Source organism: Loxodonta africana, chromosome 18 (genome assembly GCF_030014295.1).
Source record: "Loxodonta africana isolate mLoxAfr1 chromosome 18, mLoxAfr1.hap2, whole genome shotgun sequence".
Lineage (NCBI taxonomy): Eukaryota > Metazoa > Chordata > Mammalia > Proboscidea > Elephantidae > Loxodonta > Loxodonta africana.
Genome location: NC_087359.1, coordinates 24,536,321 through 24,545,313, shown reverse-complemented (window position 1 = coordinate 24,545,313; position 8,993 = coordinate 24,536,321). Strand labels below are relative to the sequence as shown.

At 45.9% G+C, this 8,993-nt stretch overlaps 1 protein-coding gene across 3 annotated transcripts in view; it reads left to right on the top strand.

The window, feature by feature from the left end:
• The window catches only part of ARSG (arylsulfatase G), a 133,475-nt gene that overhangs the window by 28,242 nt on the left and 96,240 nt on the right, over positions 1-8,993 (top strand). The window contains exon 1 of one of the 3 annotated variants that reach the window (XM_064270835.1): positions 4,645-8,528. The exons of the other annotated variants lie outside the window; for them this stretch is intronic. The gene's annotated coding sequence lies outside the window, so the exon portion shown is untranslated. Of the gene's footprint in view, positions 1-4,644; positions 8,529-8,993 lie in introns of those variants that run through there. 3 annotated transcript variants of the gene reach the window in all.

Below are 8,993 nucleotides of genomic sequence, written 5' to 3'. Positions count from 1 at the left end.
TGGCTTCCTGGCCTCCACGTCACACCCAGGGCCACTGTGAGGCCTGTTCCAAAGCAAAGCCTTTTTCTCTGCATTCCCTCACAGACGGTTGGCACCGGCTGCTCTCTTCGTTGGGATTCGGGGGAATGTCCTTGGGATGTCAGTAACTCAAAAGAGCCTAGTTTGGGAGTGTGTGCACGGAGGGCCACCACCGGGAGGAGCCTGATTTCTCGCTATTTTAGGATAGGGTCCGCTGGGTTAATGACAGTGTTTAAAGTGAGGGACTGCTAACCAAAAGGTCAGTAGTTGGAAACCACCAGTGGCTCAGCGAGAGAAAGATGTGGCAGTCTGCTTCTGAAGAGATTTACAGCCTCAGAAACCCTATAGGGTTGCTATGAGTTGAATTGACTTGATGACAGTGGGTGGGTGGTGCAGTGGTTAAGCACTGGTCTGCTAACTGAAAGGTCAGTGGTAGGAACCCACCAGCTGCTCCCTGGGAGAAAGATGTGGTAGTCTGCTTCTGTAAAGATTATAGCCTTGGAAACCCTATGGGGCAGCTCTGCTCTGTCCTATAGGGTCACTATGAGTGGGAATCCACTGGACGGCAAGTTTTTCTGCAGGGTTAAATGCCAGCCATTGGTGTTACCAATCTCTGGTGTGGGTTAGGTAGGGAGCAAGTGTGTTGGTGCAAAGTGCCCTGTTTTGGCCAGTACTGTAGAGGCAGAGTGCCACTGAATAGCTTTGCAACCTTGTATGAGTAACTTAACTTCTTGGAGCATCAGCTTTCAAATCTGTAAAATGGGGATAACGGCAGAACTTCCCAGAGTTGAAGGATATAATTTATGACGTCTGTAAAGTGAGGAGTATTTGGTAACATATGGTAAGTCCTCAGTAGCCATTAGCTTTTGTTGTTAGTATTTATGGCTTACCAAGCCTAATTGCTGACTCCAACACAAATCATCCTTTTATGGCTTGTTCTTCAAAGAATTAACTTGCAGTGGTATTTAGAAACTGATTTTAATCATGTGAAAACCAAATGAAAAAAATCAGTTGCCACTGAGTGGATTCTGACTCATGGCGACTCCATGTGTTGCAGAGTAGAACTGCACTCCATAGGGCTTTCATGGCTATGAACTTTCAGAAGCAGGGTGCCAGGCCTTTCTTCTGAGGTGCCTTCGGGAGGGTTCAAACCGCCAGCCTTTTGGTTAGTAGCCTCACCCTTAACCTTTTACAATACCCAGGGACTCCTAAAGTGAAACCACGTAATGCTAAAACACAGTAACCTTTGACATTTAGGATCTTGCAGGGCATTAGTGCCGTCACTCTGGAAACGTTCCATTTAATACGACGCGGCCTGTATTGTGTTGAGTCCTGCTTAGGAACCTGGGGGGCAGCCCATCATTTATAACTGGGTGACTCCAAGCAAGTTACATAAGAGCTTAATGCTTCAGTTTCTTGATTTAAAAAACCAGACAGATAATGCCAAAAGCCCTAGAGGTGAATGAATGATTGGATAAGTCACATCTGAGTGTTTGAGCAAATGAAACTCCTGGCTGTTGGGGGTCACAATCGTATTAATCATAGTTGCTGTTAGCTGCCTTCGAGTCGGCCCCTGATTCATGGCGATCCATGCACGCTGGAGCGAAATACTGCCCGGTCCCACACCATCTCCATGATTGGTTGTGAATCAGACCACTGTGATCGATCCATAGGTTTTCATTAGCAGATTTTCAGAAGTGGATCTCCAGGCCTTTCTTCCTAGTCCCCCTAAGCTTGGAAGCTCCACTGAAACGTGTTCAGGATCAAGCAACACAGTCCACCACTGACAGGTGGGTGGTGGCTGCACATGACATATGTTGGCCAAAAATCAGATCCAAGTCTCAACAAGACATGTCATTGTTGTGGTTTGTGTGCTCACATTTTTCCTGACACTGTATTAAGTGCCATACATACATGACCTAATTTTAACCCCGTCAGCGGACTTCTGAAGTGGACATTGTCGTCATCTTCACTCTACAGATGGGTAAAGAGAGGTCCAGAGTCCTGGAGGGATTTGCCCAAGGTTACACAACTGGCCCTTTTTGCAACTGGTGTCCCTGTATGCTCATCCAAAGAGGTCATTTACCATCTGCCTTTAGATCATGGAGAGGTGACCGGAAACACAGTCTCCACCCAGCCCTGCCAGTGCGAACACTGACTTTTGCCCGCCCTGGTTAAAGGCTGGCTTCACCATGTCTCCTCAATCCCGGTGAGACCAAGCGTGAAAACCCCTGCTTCTTTCATTCCTTCAGGGAAAGCGAAACGAGGGAAAGCACTACTTGTTTACCATGCTAATCAAACCCCCCCCAAACAAAACTCTGTTTAGTTCTAAGTAAGAACAAAAGAACCTTTGGAATCTGGAGTACAGGACCAGAAAATTCAGGAAAGTAAGTGAAGGCCCCTGGTCCCCTCTTAGCCTCTTCTGTCGTGTCTGTCCCGAGCCAGGTGGCAGGCAGAGCCCCTCTGGCCCTTTGTTTCCAGTGGGCAAGGCTAGAATGATGCCCTGAAAAAATCCCTAAACATCTTGGGAAATGAGTTGGCTCCTCAGAGCTGTCTCCACTGGTCTCTCTTTTCTAGCCCTCTTGTTTAGGTCTATTTGCATGAGAACAGATCCTTTTGTGCTGAGCTGGCCTGCCTGTTCTCTGTCCATGTTTATAGTCTCTTAAAGTCTGCATGTTGGGTTGCTAGGCAGATATGACCCTGGCTTGCAAATAAGCTCACTGCATTTACCAGCCTGTGAGAACTCCAACTTGGGGTAAGTAGATGGGCAGGAATCTCACATGGAGCTCTGAGGGGAGGGTCCTGCAGGCCTGCTTTCAGGGCTGGGTCTTCAGGGCAGCCAAAGAAGAGGGTGTATGTGACCTCTTCCCCTCTTGAACCTGTAGCTCCCCCACCCCCATTATCTCACCTAGAGGCCTATGTTTTGAGTGCCCTAGACTTAACTTGTATTGGATGGAAGCAAATTCTTGTTTTAAAATTTTAATATCTGCTTCTCCAGGCAATGAAGTCCCTGAGTGGTGCCAATGGTTGACATGCTCAGCTGCCAACCAAAAGATGGTGATTCAAATCTACCCAGAGGCACCTCGGAAGAAAGGCCTGGTGATCTACTTCTGAAAAACCAGCCATTGAAAACCATATGGAGTGTAGTTCTGTTCAGACGCACATGGGATCACCATGAGTTGGAGGCAACTCAAAGCAACTGTTTTTTTTTTTTTTCCTCCAGGCACCAGACAGCCTTTCAAATTTTTTCATCCAGGAACTCCTCCTGGTCAATATCCTGGGTTTAACTTAGGTTTGTGGGCCCTCCACCCCACCTCCAACATTTGACAGTTTGCAGGAATGTATGTTCTCAGGGGAGGTGGGATTTGAAGATTTGCCGAAGGAGTCTTGGATACAGATAGTTTAGGGGAATCTGTTTTTAGGATATCAACTTTTCCCAAAAATGCAGCTGAGAACTTGCCTGCGGTGGAGGCTAAGTGTTCCATAATTTTCCTGCACAGTTGGCCTCCCCTACCAGAGGAAGGGTGTTTTAGGCTGGGTTCTCTATGGAAGCAAAACCAGCAAAGCATACATATGTGTTTGTGTGTGTATATATATATATATACCCAAAACCAAATCCCTTCTGTTGAGTCGATTGCAACTCATAGCGACCTTACAGGGCAGAGTAGAACTGCCCCATAGGGTTTCTAAGAAACGTCTGATGGATTTCAACTGCCGACCTTTTAATTAGCAGCTGTAGCTCTTAACCACTATGCCGCCAGGGTTTCTGTGTACATATATATATAGAGAGAGAGATTTATATTAAGGAAATGACTCCTGTGGAAAGTCCCAAGTCTGGGGGCCAGGTGTCAGACTGGAAGCTGGAGGCTTTTCCTGATTCATGTAGCTGCAGGGGCTAACAAACCCAAGATTGGCAGGTAAGATGGCAGGCTGCTGGTTGAAGTCCCAACAACCAGAGATCAGATGATGATGAGCTGAATGCAGGATCCAGAGCAGAGCAAAAGCCAGTGAGCTTTGCCAGAAAGTCCATGTATATTGGGTGCAGGCCATACCCGCAAGGGAATGCCCTTTCAACTAATTGGCTGCTCATAGCAGATCTCAGCATCGAGGAAATTACATTATATCAGATCTCATCATAGAGGTGATTGCATTATTATGTAACTGCCAAACCACTGAGAATCATGGCCCAGCCAAGGTGACACACAGCCCTAACCGTCACAAAGGGTCTTACCGTGGTACGTTGCTCTAGCTGTAAAAGCCTCTGGAGGGGAAATAGAAATACTGATGCCGGGGAAACCACCTTTCTCCAAGTCAGTATGGCCCGTCCTCCAGGCTGTCTTGCTAAAGATGCATTTCCAATAAAATTTACTTTTATGCTTAATAATAATTTGTCAAAATTTGTAATGTGTGTTGATTTATTATAACTTATTACTTACAATAATAATTGTGATAGTAACTCAATTCCAGGAGGGAATTTTTTACACTTGGAAGAAAGTAAAACATTGAATTTCAATTTATATACAAAGTTTGTATTGCAGGAAAGTAGGATAAGGCAACTAAAAAAGGACTTTTGAAAGTAGAAGTTTATTACTTGTTGGGTTTTTTTTTTTTTTTTTTGGTGTTGAGTTGGCACCTGACTCATGGCGACCGTCATGCACAGTAGATCTAAACACTGCACAGTCCCACACCATCCCCATGATCAGTTGTGGCTTGTTATTAGGTGTTGTCGAGTTGGTTCTAATTCATAGCAGGCCCTCTGTACAACAGTGCAAAACACTGCCCAATCCTGCACCATCCACACGATCGTTCTTATGCCTGATCCCATTGTTGCAGCCACTTTGCCAGTCCATCTCATAAGGGTCTTCCTTTTTTTTTACTGACCCTTTACTTTACCAAGCATGATGCCCTTCTCCAGGGACTGGTCCCTCCTGATAACATGTCCAAAGTATGTGAGACGTAGTCTCGCCAACCTTGCTTCTAAGGAGGTTTCTGGCTGTACTTCTTCCGAGACAGATTTGTTCATTCTTTTGGCAACCAATGGTATATTCAGTATTCTTTGCCAACACCACAATTCAGAGGCACCAGTTCTTCTTCAGTTTTCCTTATTGTCCAGTTTTCACATGTATATGAGGCGATTAAAAATATTATGGCTTGGGTCAGGCTCACCTTAGTCCTTAAAGTGACATCATTGCTTTTTCACACTTTAAAGGGGTCTTTTGCAGCAGATTTGCCCGCTGTAATGGGTCATTTGATATCTTGACTGCTGCCTCCATGGGTGTTGATTGTGGATCCAAGTAAAATGAAATCCTTGACAACGGTTGTGGACTGGACTGTTGTAATCCATAGGGTTTTCATTGGCTGATTTATGGAAGTAGGTTGCCAGGCCTTTCTTCGCAGCCTGTCTTAGTTTGGAAGAAACTAAAACCTGTTCAGCATCATAGCAACACGCGAGCCTCCACTGACGGACGGGTGGTGGCTGTGCTTGAAGTACATTGGCCAGGAACTGACCCGCGTCTCACACATGATAGGCAAGGATTTTACCCCTTGAACTGTCAACGCCTCAGAAGTTTATTATGTTGGAATAGAATTCTGCGGGGCGAGTTGAATGGAAATACAGTTTTGAGCAAAAGAAAAAGAAACGATATAAAATTTCTGACAATGAGAAATCTCGTCATTTTTAAATGAATAGTGGATAGCAAATTGTTATGGTATTTATATTACACTAGATTCATTTAAAAGAGTAGGTTAATAGCTTTATTTTAAAGTTGAACATTTACAAGTACAATAAAAATTATGTGTTTTACAGCTATTTAAAGTTACAATGAAACATTCGAGATACCGACTTAAAACTGTTTCAGGAGGTTTATTATTTTTTTTTCAAAATTTTCTTAGGGGATTGCCAAGCAAAAAAAAAAATTGAAGGTCACTGATTGTTGCCCATATTAATATGACCATAAGAAAGATGTAGTTCCCACCTGTCATGAATTGAATAGTGACCCCCAAAATATATGTCAACCTGGCTAGGCCATGATCCCCAGCGTTATGTGGTTGTCCTCTATTTCGTGATCCAAGCAGAGCGATAGGGACATCATGCCCCCAAGACACAAGTGCTGGGAGCAGAGGGTGTCCTTTGGACCCGTGGTCCCTGTGCTGAGAAGCTCCTAGACCAGGGGAAGATTGATGACAAGGACCTTCCCCCAGAATCGACAGAGAAAGCCTTCCCTGGGAGCTGACGTCCTGGATTCAGACTTCTAGCTTCCTAGACTGTGAGAGAATACACTTCTGTTTGTTAAAGACATCCTCTTGTGGTATTTCTGTTATAGCAGCACTAGATAACTAAGACAATAACTAAGACATGGGGGGATTGAAGGATGGGGTCAGTGAGTCCTCAAACAGGCAGGGAAGGCCTGGTGAGGGTGAAAGGGTTGAGCTAAGGGAGGGGCAGGGTGGTTAGTAGCATGGGAGGGAGGCAGGTAGGAAAGGGCATGCTGTATTTGTGGACAGTGAGGGCACCTCCCCACCCAGGCAGTGGAGGCCTCTAGCGCTCTGACTGCTACCACGCTTGGCTGCCATTCCTTGCTTACGGTAACCTATCACTGGGTGCGTCTCCTTTACAGGGGAGTACGTTTATTTGCTTTTAACACTGAATTCTCTTCCCAGACTGCTCAGTTGGCATCGTTCATTGCTGCCGTATTTTTGTCATCCTGTCACTACTTCAAAAGAAAGAAAAATGAATCAATAAATAGAGAACTTCATCTTGGGGAGGCCTCTGAAAACCATCTCAAGCCTGTTGCAGAAGTTGTAAAAAAAAAACTCAGAACAAATTATTTTTAATCATGTTGCTTTTAGGAATAAATATAGGTCCTATTAAGCTTTTACGACACAGTCGTGAGTCACGAAATCTGGTTGGAAATTCTGGAGAGTGCTGTTTGAGGTTCGTGCTGTGCGTGGGGCCGGTGGAATTTGCCCGATGAAATCAGGCTTTCTCCGGGTGCTTGTGGAAGTCACCCCACCCACCAGGTTCTCCCAGGCCCAAGGGATAGAAACCTGTTCTCCTGCTCTGTTCCTTACCTGAAGGGAGATGCTGGCTGTCCACACCTTGTCTAAACAGGCACAGTCTTTATCTGGCCTCACCTTCCTTCATTCATGCTCCTGAAACAATATGCAAAGTTAAGCTTCCATTTAGGGACATGCATCCATGCATTTCCGGATTACTAGGGAGAAAACAATGGGGTCGTTGGTGGTCCAGTGATATAACTCTCACCTTTCATGTGAGAGACCCGGGTTCAATTCCCAGCCAGTGCACCTCATTTGCAGCCACTGTGTGTCAGTGGAGGCTTGTGTGTTGCTATGACCCTGAATAGGTTTCTGGGGAGCTTCCAGGCTAAGAGGAACTAGGAAGAAAGGCCTGGCGATTTACTTCTGAAAATCAGCCAATGGAAACCCTATGGATCGCGATAGTCTGATCTGTAACCAGTCATGAGGTTGGAGCACAACTGGGTAGCGCTTTGTCTGTTGTGCATGGGGTCACCATGAGTCAGGGCCGACTGGATGTCAGCTAACAACAGCAACAAGGCGCTGACTCAAAGAAGGTAGCAGGGGGCTCTGGGATTGTGTTGTGGGCAAGAGGCAGGGAGAAGCCCTCCCCTGACGTGGTTGGTGAAATTGAGGGATACATGTGGGGCCGGGCGTGGGGAGTGTCAGTCCTTCCATTCCACTTCATTCTTCCTCTCCCTGAGAAGCCCCTGCCTGTCCACAGCCCACTTGTGAGCCATGATGAATGCAGTAGCCTCGCAGACCACAAAACCTCACCCCAGAGGATGTGGTCCCTTCTCGCAAAGTGTTTACTGCCTAGTTCAGAAGACGGGACCGATGTGTGATTATTACTTAAAGCAGCATTTCAACAAGTGCAATTTTACAAGTGAGCAAGTATAAGTGAACATCTCAGAAGAAGGGGAACTTGGAAAGCCCATCTGAGGTTAGGGAAATGATTAAAGAAAGCTGGGTTTTCAAGGCAAGAGGGAGCCTGCTTGGCCGTAGTTGTTCATATTAGATGCCTTCATTCAGCAAGAATCTACTGGACACCCTATGTGCTAGCTGGCATCCCTGGGTGGTGCAGTTAACACGCTCAGCTGTAACCAAAAGGTTGGAGGTTCGAGTCCATCCAGAGGTGCCTCGGAAGAAGGGCCTAGTGATGTACTTCTAAAAAATCTGCCATTGAAACCCCTATGGAACAAAGTTTTACTCTGACACACATGGGGTTGCCGTGAGTTGGAGTTGACTCAAAGACAAATATATACATATGTGTGTGTGTGTGTATATATATGTAAATATAGATATATTTTTTTACATACTAGGTATCAAGATGAACAAAACAACCAAACCCGCTGGTGGCGAGTCAGTTCCAACTTGTAGCAGCCCTATAGGATAGAGCGGAACTTCCTCATCGTGTTTCCAAGGCTGTAAATCTTTACAAAAGCAGACTGCCACATTCTTTCTCCCGCGGAGAGGTGGGTGGGTTTGAACCACTGACCTAACCTAGAGTTTAACCACTGTACCACCAGGACTCCTGGCACCAGGATCATGCAGTGCATAAAACAGGCAAACACTCCTTCCCTCAAGGAGCTTCCATCCTAGATTGAATGTTTCTGATATTGAAGCATAATCTCTACTTTCAATTGGTAAAAGCAAAGGGGGATCTCCACAACCCACTCTACGTCTTGACCTCATACGGTTATATTGTCCAAAACCAGATTTGCTGGTAGGTAGCGTCCTACCCTGGTGGCGTAGTGGTTAAGAGCTACAGCTGCTAACCAGAAGGCTGGCAGTTTGAATCCACCAGGTGCTCCTTGGAAACCCCAGGGGCAGTTCTACTTTGTCCCGTAGGGTTGCTATGAGTCGAAATCAACTTGATGGCAACAGGTTTGGTTTTTTGGTGTAGCGCCCTCCAAGCAGCATACCAGCTGCCAGCAGAG